Raw genomic sequence first — 13160 nt, forward strand, 5'->3', positions numbered from 1 at the left:
GTAAATATTTTCAGCTTTGTGGGCCATACAGCCTCCGTTTCCACATGTCAATTCTATTCTTACAGCAGAGAAGCAGCTGTAGATGTATGTAAATAAACAGCAAGGCTGTGTTCCAATAAAATTTTGTTTACAAAAACAGATAACAGACTGAATTTGGCCTGTGGACCATTCTTTGTGGACCCTGACTGTCACAAATAAAATAATTCAGATCTGGCAAAGTAAGAGAAAACAGGTATAGTACTTTGTATATTTAAAATTTCCTAATATGCAGATCTGTCAAAATATCTTCACCTCTTATTACAAAACACATTTTTTAGTATACTGTATTGGTGTTTTTCTTTCTGGCTTACTTCACTCTGTATAATCGGCTCCAGTTTCATCCACCTCATTAGAACTGATTCAAATGTATTCTTTTTAATGGCTGAGTAATACTCCATTGTGTATATGTACCACAGCTTTTTTATCCATTTATCTGCTGATGGGAGAGGGAGAGGGTGGGATGATTTGGGAGAATGGCATTGAAACATGAATGATATCATATATGAAATGAATCACCAGTCCAGGTTCGATACATGATACAGGATTCTTGGGGCTGGTGCACTGAGATGACCCAGAGGGATGGTACAGGGAGGGATGTGGGAGGGGGGTTCAGGATATGGGACATGTGTATATCTGTGGCAGATTCCTTTTGATGTATGGCAAAACCAATACAATATTGTAAAGTAATTAGCCTCCAACTAAAATAAATAAATTCATATTTTTTTAAAAGCACATTTTTTATAGCTTCCTTGCAGAGCTTTTAAGTCTCTTTATTTTGGGTCCACGGTGGCCACTTTCTCTGAGTTCCACTTTTCAAGCATGACTAAATCTTGGTGAGCAATTCACCAGCATCAGTGAGAAGCTAAGTGAAGGCTGGATGGATGGTTACAAATTCTGTTACAAATACAAATGGTAGAATCAAGAATGTCCATGCTTTCCATTACTTCAAATGTCTCACTGGAAGAATTTTTGTTTCCATTCCCCAAACTTCAGGGTCTTTGAATTTAAGTGCTAGGGGAGATTCTTCCACCAAGAAAGACAGTCAAGGTCCCATTAAACTCTCAGCTCTATCTGCCACCCAGGAACTTTGCAGTCCCCAAGCCATCAGGCCAGCAGGGAAAGAAAGGACTGCCCATCCTATCATAGGTGATAGTGATCATCAGAAGGAGACAGAATCGCTTTTTCACAACAATGGCAGATATTTGATCACCCGCATGATCCATCATGGGCTTTCCTGGTGGCTCAGTGGTAAAGAATCCACTTGCTGAATGCAGGAGACATGGGTTCAATCCCTGGTCTGGAAAGATCCCCTGGAGGGCATGGCAACCTACTCCAGTCAAAAAATCCCATGGACAGAGGAGCCTGGCATGCTACAGTCCATGGGGGTCACAAAGAGTCAGACACGACTTTGCGACTGAACTACAAACACAACCAATACTTTAGATAAACAAACCTCCAATATTCCCTGTAGAAGGAAATGACAACCTACTCGAATATTCTTGCTTGGAGATTTCCATGGACAGAGGAGCCTGGTGGGCTACAGTCCACAGGGTTGCAAAAGTGTCAGACTTGACTTAGCGACTAAATAACAATGACTAAACACCAAGATCCATTGCAGTGTATCAATACCCACTTGTCCAGTGTTGGTAGTGAATAGGCAATAAAGTTCAGCAGGCGTGGCCTGAGATAGGAATGGTGGCCAGGGGCTCAGACTGCTCAGGGGATAAAGGACTGTGTTGCCCTCCAGGTAAGCCACCTGTACCAGAAGAGGCCCTGGTGAGGGGAATGTGTGGGAGGAAAGGAGAGTACCACTGTGATCGGCAACTAGCTATAGAAGCAGAGACCAGGTTCTTCTGACCATTCTCCTCCTTCTAAGTTTTCCCAGGAAGAGACCTATCAGAATCACTGGGAGTTGTCCTCACATGGAGTGGACTTATTATACAAAGCAAGTGCATATAAGTAGCACGAGTAGACTTTGGTGGATGTTGTGATGTACCAACCAGTTCCCCACTACGGAACCAGTGGCTACTCTGCCAGCTACCACAAGTACTGAGAGCTGATGGCTCATAGTCGAGACCCACCTGGAGAACTGTTGTCAGCTCAAGGTCTTACCCAAGACCGCATGTCCTCTCTGGGGCCGTCCACATCCAGTGGCTGGCTGATGCAGTGGTTCATAGGTCTTCCACACTGGCTCAGTCACGGACATCTGTGGATGCCAGAGTTCCCTCCATGGGACAACCAGAGGCCTTTATTACAATTTCACTGCAGCTCAACCTCTCCTCTTGCCTGGTCCTGTCCCTGTTCATCCCCAGTGGACACTGTTCCTGGGAGCACTGACCACTAAACTTCTCACACAAACATTTCCACTTTGAGTCCTCTTCCCAGAGAACCCACCATAACTCAGCAAGTACATGTGAGGATTCACTGGGCACTCTGCTTTTATATGAGATGAAGAGGTGATAACAATTCTTACCTCATAGCATTGTTGTAAGAAGTCAATGAGCTGAACCGGTGAAAAGTAGTGAAAATGTTAGTCACTCAGTCATGTCTGACTCTTTGCAACCCCATGGACTTTAGCCTACCAGAATCCTATGTCCATGGAGTTCTCCAGGCAAGAGCACTGGAATGGGTTGCCATGCCCTTCTCTAGGGGATCTTCCTGATCCAACTCAGGTCTCCTAAATTGCAGGCAGATTTTTTACCATCTGAGCCACCAGCGAAGCCAAACTAGTTGAAAGAGCTATGCAAACTGTAAAGTGCAAAAAAAAAAAAATTAACATAGCTTTGGTTAATTATCAGTACACAGCACTGTGATTACCTTTCTGTCTCAGGATGTATTGGATTGACCCAAAAGTTCATTTGGGTTTCTGAAAGATGATGCTGTGAAAGTGCTGCACTCAATATGCCAGCACATTTGGAAAACTCAGCAGTGGCCACATGACTGGAAAAGGTCAGTTTTCATTCCAATCCCAAAGAAAGGCAATGCCAAAGAATGCTCCAACTACCGCACAGTTGCACTCATCTCACATGCTAGTAAAGTAATGCTCAAAATTCTCCAAGCCAGGCTTCAGCAGTATGTGAACAGTGAATTTCCAGATGTTCAAGCTGGTTTTCGAAAAGGCAGAGGACCCAGAGATCAAATTGCCAACATCTGCTGGATCATGGAAAAAGCAAGAGAGTTCCAGAAAAACATCTATTTCTGCTTTATTGATGATGCCAAAGCCTTTGACTGTGTGGATCACAATAAACTGTGGAAAATTCTTCAAGAGATGGGAATACCAGACCACCTGACCTGCCTCTTGAGGAACCTGTATTCAGGTTGGGAAGCAACAGTTAGAACTGGACATGGAACAACAGACTGATTCCAAATAGGAAAAGGAGTACGTCAAGGCTGTATATTGTCACCATGCTTATTTAGCTTCTATGCAGAGTACATCATGAGAAACGCTGGGCTGGAAGAAGAACAAGGTGGAATCAAGATTGCTGGGAGAAATATCAATAAGCTCAGATATGCAGATGACACCACCCTTATGGCAGAAAGTGAAGAGGAACTAAAAAGCCTCTTGATGAAAGTAAAAGAGGAGAGTAAAAAGTTGGCTTAAAGCTCAACATTCAGAAAACAAAAATCATGGCATCTGGTCCCATCACTTCATTGCAAATTGATGGGGAAACAGTGGAAACAGTGTCAGACTTTATTTTCTTGGGCTCCAAAATCACTGCAGATTGTGATTGCAGTCATGAAATTAAAAGATGCTTACTCTTTGGAAGAAAAGTTATGACCACCCTAGATAGCATATTAAAAAACAGAGACATCACTTTGCCAACAAAGGTCTATCCAGTCAAGGCTATGGTTTTTCCAGTGGTCATATGGATGTGAGAGTTGGACTGTGAAGAAAGCTGAGTGCCAAAGAATTGATGTTTTTGAACTGTGGTGTTGGAGAAGACTCTTGAGAGTCCCTTGGACTGCAAGGAGATCCAACCAGTCCATTCTGAAGGAGATCAGTCCTGGGTGTTCTTTGGAAGGAATGATGCTAAAGCTGAAACTCCAGTACTTGGGCCACCTCATGCGAAGAGTTGACTCATTGCAAAAGACTGTGATGCTGGGAGGGATTGGGGGCAGGAGGAGAAGGGGACGACCAAGGATGAGATGGCTGGATGGCATCACCGACTCGATGGACGTGAGTCTGAGTGAACTCCGGGAGTTGATGATGGACAGGGAGGCCTGGCGTGCTGCAATTCATGGGGTCACAAAGAGTCAGACACGACTGAGCGACTGAACTGAACTGAACTGAACTGAAGCTGCTAGAGGAAAACCCAGATGAACTTTTGGGCCAACCCAGTATTCATCAAAGAGAAGTTAGCAGTCTTGCCATGCTTGTCTGCAACAAATGAATGTTTTAAATCATAGTAGTGAATACACTATGGCCTATGTTCTGAACTTGGTCTCTGGAACCAGACAGACCTTTATCTCTTTTACTGTATTTGATTGAATTGAAGACATGAGTGATTGTAGGCTATGACATAATACTTTTTATCTGTTAAACATTTTATGTAAGGATTCATGAAACAGCCAACGTAAATTTCATGAGCCATAGATTTTTATCATCTGTCTCCTCTGTGTGCATATGTTAAAAGGAATATATATGTGAATGAAATCAGTTGAGGGATTTTTGGGATTTGTTCCCACATAGGATCTGACTCTTCTGAGTCATTTTAGATTCAGAGTCAGAGTTTTCCATGCTTTTTCACACCATATTGTCCAGTATCCACCAGTCCATCAAGAGCATGCACAGTGCAGTGTGTCATAGGAAAATTTAGAGGACTAACTAAAGCCAATGGTGCTGGCTTTCCAGTGCTACAGAACTGCCCCACTTTTAACTCCAACTTTGGCAAAGACACTAAGCAAATCTAATGCACTTCCTCTCTCACTGTTCCCACAACCATTCAGTCCATGAGAGCTAAAGTCCCACACTGCTTGCTGCTTCTGGGCTGTTCTTCCAAATATTTGGCACACATTCTGCAAGTTTTCGTCCTGGCATTCTTGATGTTGATGACCAAGCAGACAATGACATCAGTCGAAACTGCTGGCTGGCTACAGTGATTGTAAGACTCTATCAGTCTTAAGTTGTGGCAGAATATCATAGAAAATAAAATGTGGGAAAAAAAAGTTGCTTCAGAATCAATATGATGGAGTAATCCCCTCTAAAGCTGTTTCCTTATATAATAGTATATATAATATATACTATTATAATAGTATATACTATTACTCCATCATATTGATTCTGAAGCAACTTTTTTTCCCACATTTTATTTTCTATATATACTATGTATAGTGTATATATAGTGTATATATAGTATAGTATATATACTATTATATATAAATATATATTTATATATATAATATATATTAAATATATATAATTTAATATAATTTAATTTAATATATAATTAAATATAATTTAATTTTATATGATTTAATATAAATATATATTTAATATATATTTAATATTATATATAAATATATATAATGATACTTGCCTCACCTTGCTGTTGTAAAAATATTTCAGATAGCTCAGAGGGAGTGATCTGGTACACAGTGAATAGTTAATAATGTTTGCTATTACTATAATTATGATTATTTGCTAACCTCGGCTAAAAGATGCTTTTTCATTTGCATTGTGTATTCCTGAACTCAGGATCAGCAGCTGAAAAATGTCACCCAGTGACTTTTTATTTACCAACCTGAACAGGAAGCATACTTATTGGTTCTTGAAATCCCCTTTCTCTAATTTGGTTTTCTATTGTGTCTCTAGTATAGGTCTCCTCTCCTACTAGGCTTAAAATTCGTGAAAGAGAATGAGTCTAGAAGACCAATATTTAAAAAAAAAAAAAAAAAAGCACACAGAGCACATACAGTGCCCATCAGAGCTCTCTCATTAGCTAGTATTAATTGATCCATGAGACTGTACTTTCGAGGCTTTCATTAGTACTATTACTAGAGTATTTTTTAAGATGTATTATTATTATCACTATTGTTGGCTGTGGTGGGTCTTTGTTGCTGCACGTGGGCTTTCTCTAGTTGCAGCAAGTGGGGGATACTCTTCACTGGGGTAAGGGCTTTTCACTGCAGTGGCCTGTGGAGCACAGGCTCTAGGCTGGGGGCTCAGTAGCCGTGGCACACGGGCTTAGCTGCTCCAAGGCATGTGGGATCTTCCCAGAGCAGGGATAAAACCAGGGTCCCTTGCATTGCAAGGCAGATTCCTAACCCTGGACCACCAGGGAAGCCCCAGAATATTAACTGAGTGAAATTCAAAATAAGAATATGCCTTAGTTTTTCTGATCTCTGAATTTAAATTTCTGTATAAAATAATTGTTTCACATAAAAGTTTCATACCAAAGACAGGTCCGCAAGGAACATTCAAATCAACATACTACGTGGTCCAATTACTTCTTTAAAAAACAGAGTTACCAAGTAGGTATGGATTCAACGGAAGAGGGGAAAAAAACATGTTTGCAACTGCTGTTTCAACTCTCTGGCTGCCTCTGTGACCACTGATATTTACAGAAGTCAGAAAATGGCAGGTTTTATTCTCTTTGATTATTATACTGTTCAGAAGCCTCTTTGCTTCCTAGACTCCTCCTAGCCTTTCTTTTAAGAACTGTAAACATTCCAGCAACCATTTTCAAACACCTTAATTTTACCAGTAATCAAGTATTCAGACTGGAAAAGACAAACTCTGAGAAACATGCTTCAAAGTAAGGACATGCCATTTTTCCCAGACCTAGAACAAAGTCTAGACAAATCCAAATTTCATGTTTCACAAACAGGATTTTGTAACTGATTGTGCACTAAACGCTGAATGGACTATCAGACTCGTTTGCCATATATAGGATTTCATCTGTTGTCAATCACTTGTAGTTTCACGTTACAGTTATACATATGCTGAGATTACAAAGTGATGACAGATTTCATGAAACATGCACAAAAATAGGAACACATGTGCTAGAGTATGAATGTATAGAAAGTAGCTTATATACAAACCCTGTGTTTGCTTATTACCAAAAATGGCATGAAAAATGTGGTCAGAGTTGCCTTCCTCTCCCTAATCCAGTCACTTCTATGTAGTGCTAGAGAAAAATATCATCCAACTCCTGAGCTATCAGAAAACCACCTCTTCCCATTGCTGCCTCACAGTGCTTGTGAAATAAGCACCCATTCTACCTCTCTGTGGTTTCCTAGGTAAAGACTCCACCTGTGATGCAGGGGACACAGGAGAGGCGTGTTTCACCCCTGGGTCGGGAAGACCCCCTGCAGTAAGAAATGGCAACCCATTCCAGTATTCTTGCCTGGGAAATCCCATGAACAGAGGAGCCTGGAGGGCTACAGTCCATGGAGTTGCAAAAGAGTCAGACACAACTGACCACACACACAAGCTCTATTTCTACATGCAATTCGGAAGGCAGAAAACCAGAGGCTGGAATATGTTGGAAATTGTTAGTTAGATTAATACTTGAGATTTCCAAATTGGTAATGTTAGAGACTCAGTGGACACCCCAATCATTGCCCAACTGGTACTGGAAATAGCCTCACAAGTCAGTGGGACTGATCTCACCATTCACTACATGCAAGAATGGCTTTGCCTGGATACCTTACATGTGCCATGTAGGGGGCTGACTGGTTGAGCAGGATTAAGCTCAAAGAGCCAGTTCTCCAAAGAGTCCACTCAAGGAGCTGGCAGCACCAGTGATCGATTGCACAGAACGGATCTGAAGGCTGGTCTTTAAATATACAGAAAGGGAAAAAGAAACTTGAATTACCAGCTAGCCTGAAAGAAAAAAAGATAAAACCCTGCAAATGATGATATTACTCACAGAAAAGCTCGTCAGCCAGGAGGGTGACCCCACAGAGATCCGACCCCAAAATTCAGGTAAGAATACGACCCTGATCTAAGAGGGATAAGGATCACCCTAAGGGCAGATGCTGCCATCGAAGCCAGATGGGCATTAGCCTGCTAGATGGAAATGGGGAAAACTCAAACAGAATTTTGCTGGCATTTGAAATTACTTCCATTAAACAGAGCCCATTTCTCTCACTGACCCTGACTTAATACAGGTCTGATCTATTCATTTAGACTCAGGAGAAAATACCTGGATTTGAGTAAGGTTACCAAGAGAGAGAACTATGAAAAAAAAAGAACTGTCATATCATGATTCTTTAAAAAATGAAAGAAAATGATAATAATAGAAGAATTTAAACCACTTTGTCAGATTTCTGAAGCCACAATGGGTATCAGGCTGTTCCCATGTGTTGTTATGTTAAAGCGTCTTACTTATGTAATAACGAAATTGTGACAGTGTAAGTCACTAAGTTATGTCTGACTCTTTGTGACCCCGTAGACTGTAGGCTGCCAGGCTCCTCTGTCTATGGAATTCTCCAGACCAGAACACTGGAGTGGGTAGCCATTCCCTTGTCCAGGGGATCTTCCCAACCCAGGGATGGAATCCAGGTCTCCTGCATTGCAGGCGGATTCTTCACTGTCTGAGCCACCAGGGAAGACCATGTAATATCAAATGTAATCCCCATTTCAGGTGCTTCATTTTAAGACAAGCCTTACTTTTTGCCCTGTCAAGCTTTTAAAGCAACACCTTCACCACCCTAGTTATCCTCAAAGGGAAGCATCCACACTCCAGTTTGAGCTTTCCCACCCTTCTGTCTGCGTGAAGAGCAAATTTCTTTCTCTCGGTTTCTCTGCCAGAAAGAACACCTTATCATTGCTTTGTTCAATTCATTGCATTGTTCCTGGCATCAGTGTAGTGGGCTGTGATCTGTAGAAAGTGACAGTTCAGATCCCAGGACAAGACGAAGGGCCACAATTCCTGGTGCCTGCATCACTCTGATGGTCCTTGCTTTGAACATTCTATATCTGAACAAGAGCTGGAAATGGATTAGAAAGAAATGTGGCAGGAAGCTCCACCACGGTCATTCTGGAGAGACAGTAAAGTCTCCCAAACAGGTTAAGGGAGAAGCCTAACAAGTTTAGGGCCCCAGGCAAAGCATCCAGATGCTGCAAATAAACAGAAAATGAGTGGGGAGCCTGATCTGCCCTGGAGAGCTTGGAAGGGCATCTGAGGGTCATTGGGGGAACATACATAGAAAAACAAAGTAGCCAAAGAACACCTCTCAGAAAACATAAGTACTTTTTCCAAAGAAGAGGACTAAATAAGTCCTAAGGCCCTGAGGACCATGCAAAAACAACCAGAAGAGGAGAGAGGCTGGCCATGATACAATTGGGAAGAGGCGGTTGGTGACAAATGGGGAGAGGGTCCCTGCTCTGTCAACAGGGATGACCTCTACTCAGCTCCACCAACAGTGTTAGGGAATCTTCTGTTGTTGTTGTTGTCGTCTTTCAGATAATTAAGTTATGTGTGTGTGTGTGTGTGTGTGTGTGTGAACAATGAACCCAGACGATATTCAATAATTGCACAAGCCAGACAAAACAATGTGTGTGCCCTGATCCTACCCTAAGTCTCCAGTTTGTAATCTCAAGAGTTTCATTCTTTGGAACTACCTAAAAATAACACATGTGCACACAAAAGACAGATAAATGAAGGAAAGAACAAAGACCCACAAACAACTGGTATTACAGTTAAGTATGTCACCTGTTTCCCCAGGCCAGAGAGCCTTGGACATATCTGTCAATGAGAGGCTTGCTAGCTGTCATCATATCAGATAAGACTTGGAATTTCAGTGACTTAATATAGTGAAATGACATAAAATAAAAACCACACAATTACTTCTTGCTCCCCCGCAGCTCACTCTGGTGTCTGGGGGGAGGTGGGAGAGGCGATTGGGGTAGGGTAGATGCAGGGTGCTCTCCAGCAGACTTCTTCAGCGCGCACGTCTGCTGTCTTCAGCAGGGGTTTCCCTAGTTTGCTCTGGGGAGAGAGGCTGTGAAGCTTTCTCAATTCCCCCGGCCACAAAGGGAAGGGGTTAGCCCATGAAAGGAGGTGCTCACAGGCCACTCAGTGAACTGGCACACATCACTTCCACCTACATTCCATTGGCCAGAACTCAATGTCATAGTCACATCCAAATGCAAGGGAGACTGAAAATTATTGGCTCTAAAAATAAAGAGGGGGCGGTGGGGAAACTGACTAGAAAAAATGTTACCTGACACTGCGTGCTCGCGCTCAGTCCCTTCAGTCGTGTCCGACTCTTTGCGACCCCATGGACTGCTGCCCACCAGGCTCCTCTGTCCATGGGATTCTCCAAGCAAGAATACTGGAGTGGGTTGCCATGACCCCCTCCAGGGTCTTCCTGACCGAGGGATCAAGCCCTGTGCCTAACTGGATCTCCTGCACTGCAGGCAGATTCTTTGCCACTGAGTGACCAGGGAAGTCCCGTTACTTTGATGACAGCAAACAATTTTCTGTCTCTCATTTCTACTTGTTGCTGTGAGCTTTACTCACAGTTTCACCCATTTATTTCTGAGACTTCCCCAAACACATCTTGCCTTTCCTCGGGGAGATGTCCTTTGAACTATTGCTGTTTTGATCCAAATTCCTTCATTCTGCTTTCAAGCCTCCCAAAAGAACATCAAAAGAGTACCTTCCCACTGGGAATGCCAAGGGCTTTCTTCCCATGCTCCCATGAGTGTTAAAGTCTCTGGTTTCTGCCCACAACTTACAGAGTTTGGATTTTGTTCTTTTTAACTTGTAACCTCTCTCCCATTCCCAGTGACTCAGATGTGGTCCAGAGATAAATCTGTTGGTTTGCAAACTGGCCCTCATACACAGAGAGCAGGGAGAGACCAAGAAAAAGAGGCAGAGCACTTCAGATTGATAGGTGGCAGGTTTAATAAACAAGGAAACTTGTACACAAGGCTTAGCTTGGGCAACTGCAGGGCAGTAGGCACATCACAGCAACCACTGACTGCAATCTTAAGAGCTTACACGGAGACCTTACCTGGGTTCAGGCATGTCAAATGATCTTCCGGTTTCAAGGCCAATGCAGGAGACACTGGAGATGTGGGTTCAGCCCCTGGGTTGGGGAGATCTCCTGGAGCAGGGCCTGGCAACCCACTCCAGTATTCTTGCCTGGAGAATCCCCATGGATAGAGGAGCCTGGCGGTTATAGTCCATGGGGTCATAGTCAGACACGACTACCTGACTGAGCACGCAGGCACAATGCGTAGGTCAACAAGCAGTCACATCCCGTCAATGACCTTCTCTGACAAAATCTAAATTTCAGGTTCTTTATTCAAAATGTCCTCATCCCTCTAAGCTATCAGTTATTGAACCAAGCTTACCATAACTGAGTCTCTTTCCCTAAAGTTCAGTCTCTTCCAAAGAAGCACCTTCATTCTTTATGTAAAATGGTTTCCCTACAAAACCCAAACTATCAGTCCTTAGGAAGGCCAATACATGTTTTCATCTGATCAGTATATGCAACTTGAATCAAAATATACTCTTACATTTAAACAAAATGTGCCTGAACAACATCAGGGAAATTAAAATACAAAATTGTTTCTAAAGTTTCTTGGACACATTTTTTAATTCAGCAAAATGATTTTTTAAACTAATTAATTTGGTCTACTTTCATATCTCTAAGATCTCCAAAGAGCATATACTTTACTGGCAGTATTTACTATTTAAAACATTATTGGATGATGAACAGCAATCTCACTACTGGGCGTATACCCAGAGAAAACTATAATTCAAAAAGACACATGCACCCCAGTGTCCACTGCAGCACTATCTGTAGTAGCCAGACCGCAGAAGCAACCTAAATGCCCTAAGACAGAGGAATGGATAAAGAAAATGTGGCAGATAATTAGAATGGAATATTACTGAGCCATAAAAAAGGATGAAATTGGGTCATTTGTAGAGATGTGGATGAACCTAGAGACTCATATAGAGTGAAGTGAGTCAGAAAGAGAAAAACCAATATTGTATGTTAATGCCTATGTATGGAATCTAGAAACATGGTATAGATGCTCTTATTTGCAAAACAGAAATAGCAACACAGATGTAGAGAGCAATGTATGGACATTGAGGGGGATGGGTAAGAATTGGGAGCTTGGGATTGACATATGTGCACTACTGATACTGTGTATAAAATAGATAACTAATGCGAACCTACTGTGCAGCTCAGGGAACCCTACTCAGTGCTCTGTGCTGACCTAAACAGGAAGGAAATCCAAAAAAATGGTTGGGGGCGGGGGCAATACATGTATACACGTAGCTGATTTACTTTGCGGCACAACAGAAACTGACTCAACATTGTAAAGCAACTATACTCCAATAGAAATTAATTTTTTAAAGAAAGTTAAAAGGAAAAGGTACAAAATAAACTACTGGTTGATCTAAGGAACCAGCCAGAGCCACACTCCACCTAGAATACATATATTAGAAACAGAGAAATTCGTATTTAAGATGAGGAAGCTATAACAGGATATGCTCACTGAAATTTGATTCATGATAGGAGAGGCCTATTTGATGTTCTTTAGAAAGTAAATGGAAAAATGCACCCATATAAACCGGAAGGAATCTCAGTGACCTTGCATCCTGCCTTACACTAGGCACCACTTTGTCAGGTGACAAATCTAAGGTTTCTGGACATGACATAATTTATCCTAGATCACACAGTTAGCAACTGAAAGAACTTGTTTAGGACCCAAGTCTTCTGCTGACACATCCAATCCCTCCCCTGACAGAAAGGCTGCAACGCTGAGCATTTATCACCTGGCTTTCTTTGCTCCATCTCCCGATAATCAATTCTTGACTCCTTCAGCAGCTCATTTACTTTACTTCAGCAAGATTAATTCTCTTCACTTTCTCCTTCTTGTGGCTAGTCCACCAGGTGCTCAGCTGCTCAGTCATGTCCGACTCTTTGCGACTCCATGGACTATAACCCCCAAGGCTCCTCTCTTCATGGGGACTCTCCAGGCAATAATCCTGGAGTGAGTTGCCATTTCCTTCTCCAGGGGATCTTCCTGACCCAGGGATCGAACCTGCATCTCTTGAGTCTCCTGCATTGGCAGGCTGATTCTTTATCATTCTGCCACCTGGGAAGCCCACTCATGTTTATGATTCCACTAGGTATTTCTCAAAATTCAGACA

At 42.3% G+C, this 13160-nt stretch overlaps 1 long non-coding RNA gene across 1 annotated transcript in view; it reads right to left on the minus strand.

The window, feature by feature from the left end:
* The window catches only part of LOC138446480 (uncharacterized), a 301137-nt gene extending 290711 nt beyond the window's left edge, over positions 1–10426 (minus strand). The window contains exon 1 of the long non-coding RNA XR_011259352.1: positions 10210–10426. This is a non-coding gene — a long non-coding RNA (uncharacterized lncRNA). The remainder of the gene's footprint in view (positions 1–10209) is intronic.
* Between the last annotated feature and the right edge of the window lie 2734 nt (positions 10427–13160).

Source organism: Ovis canadensis, chromosome 10 (genome assembly GCF_042477335.2).
Source record: "Ovis canadensis isolate MfBH-ARS-UI-01 breed Bighorn chromosome 10, ARS-UI_OviCan_v2, whole genome shotgun sequence".
Lineage (NCBI taxonomy): Eukaryota > Metazoa > Chordata > Mammalia > Artiodactyla > Bovidae > Ovis > Ovis canadensis.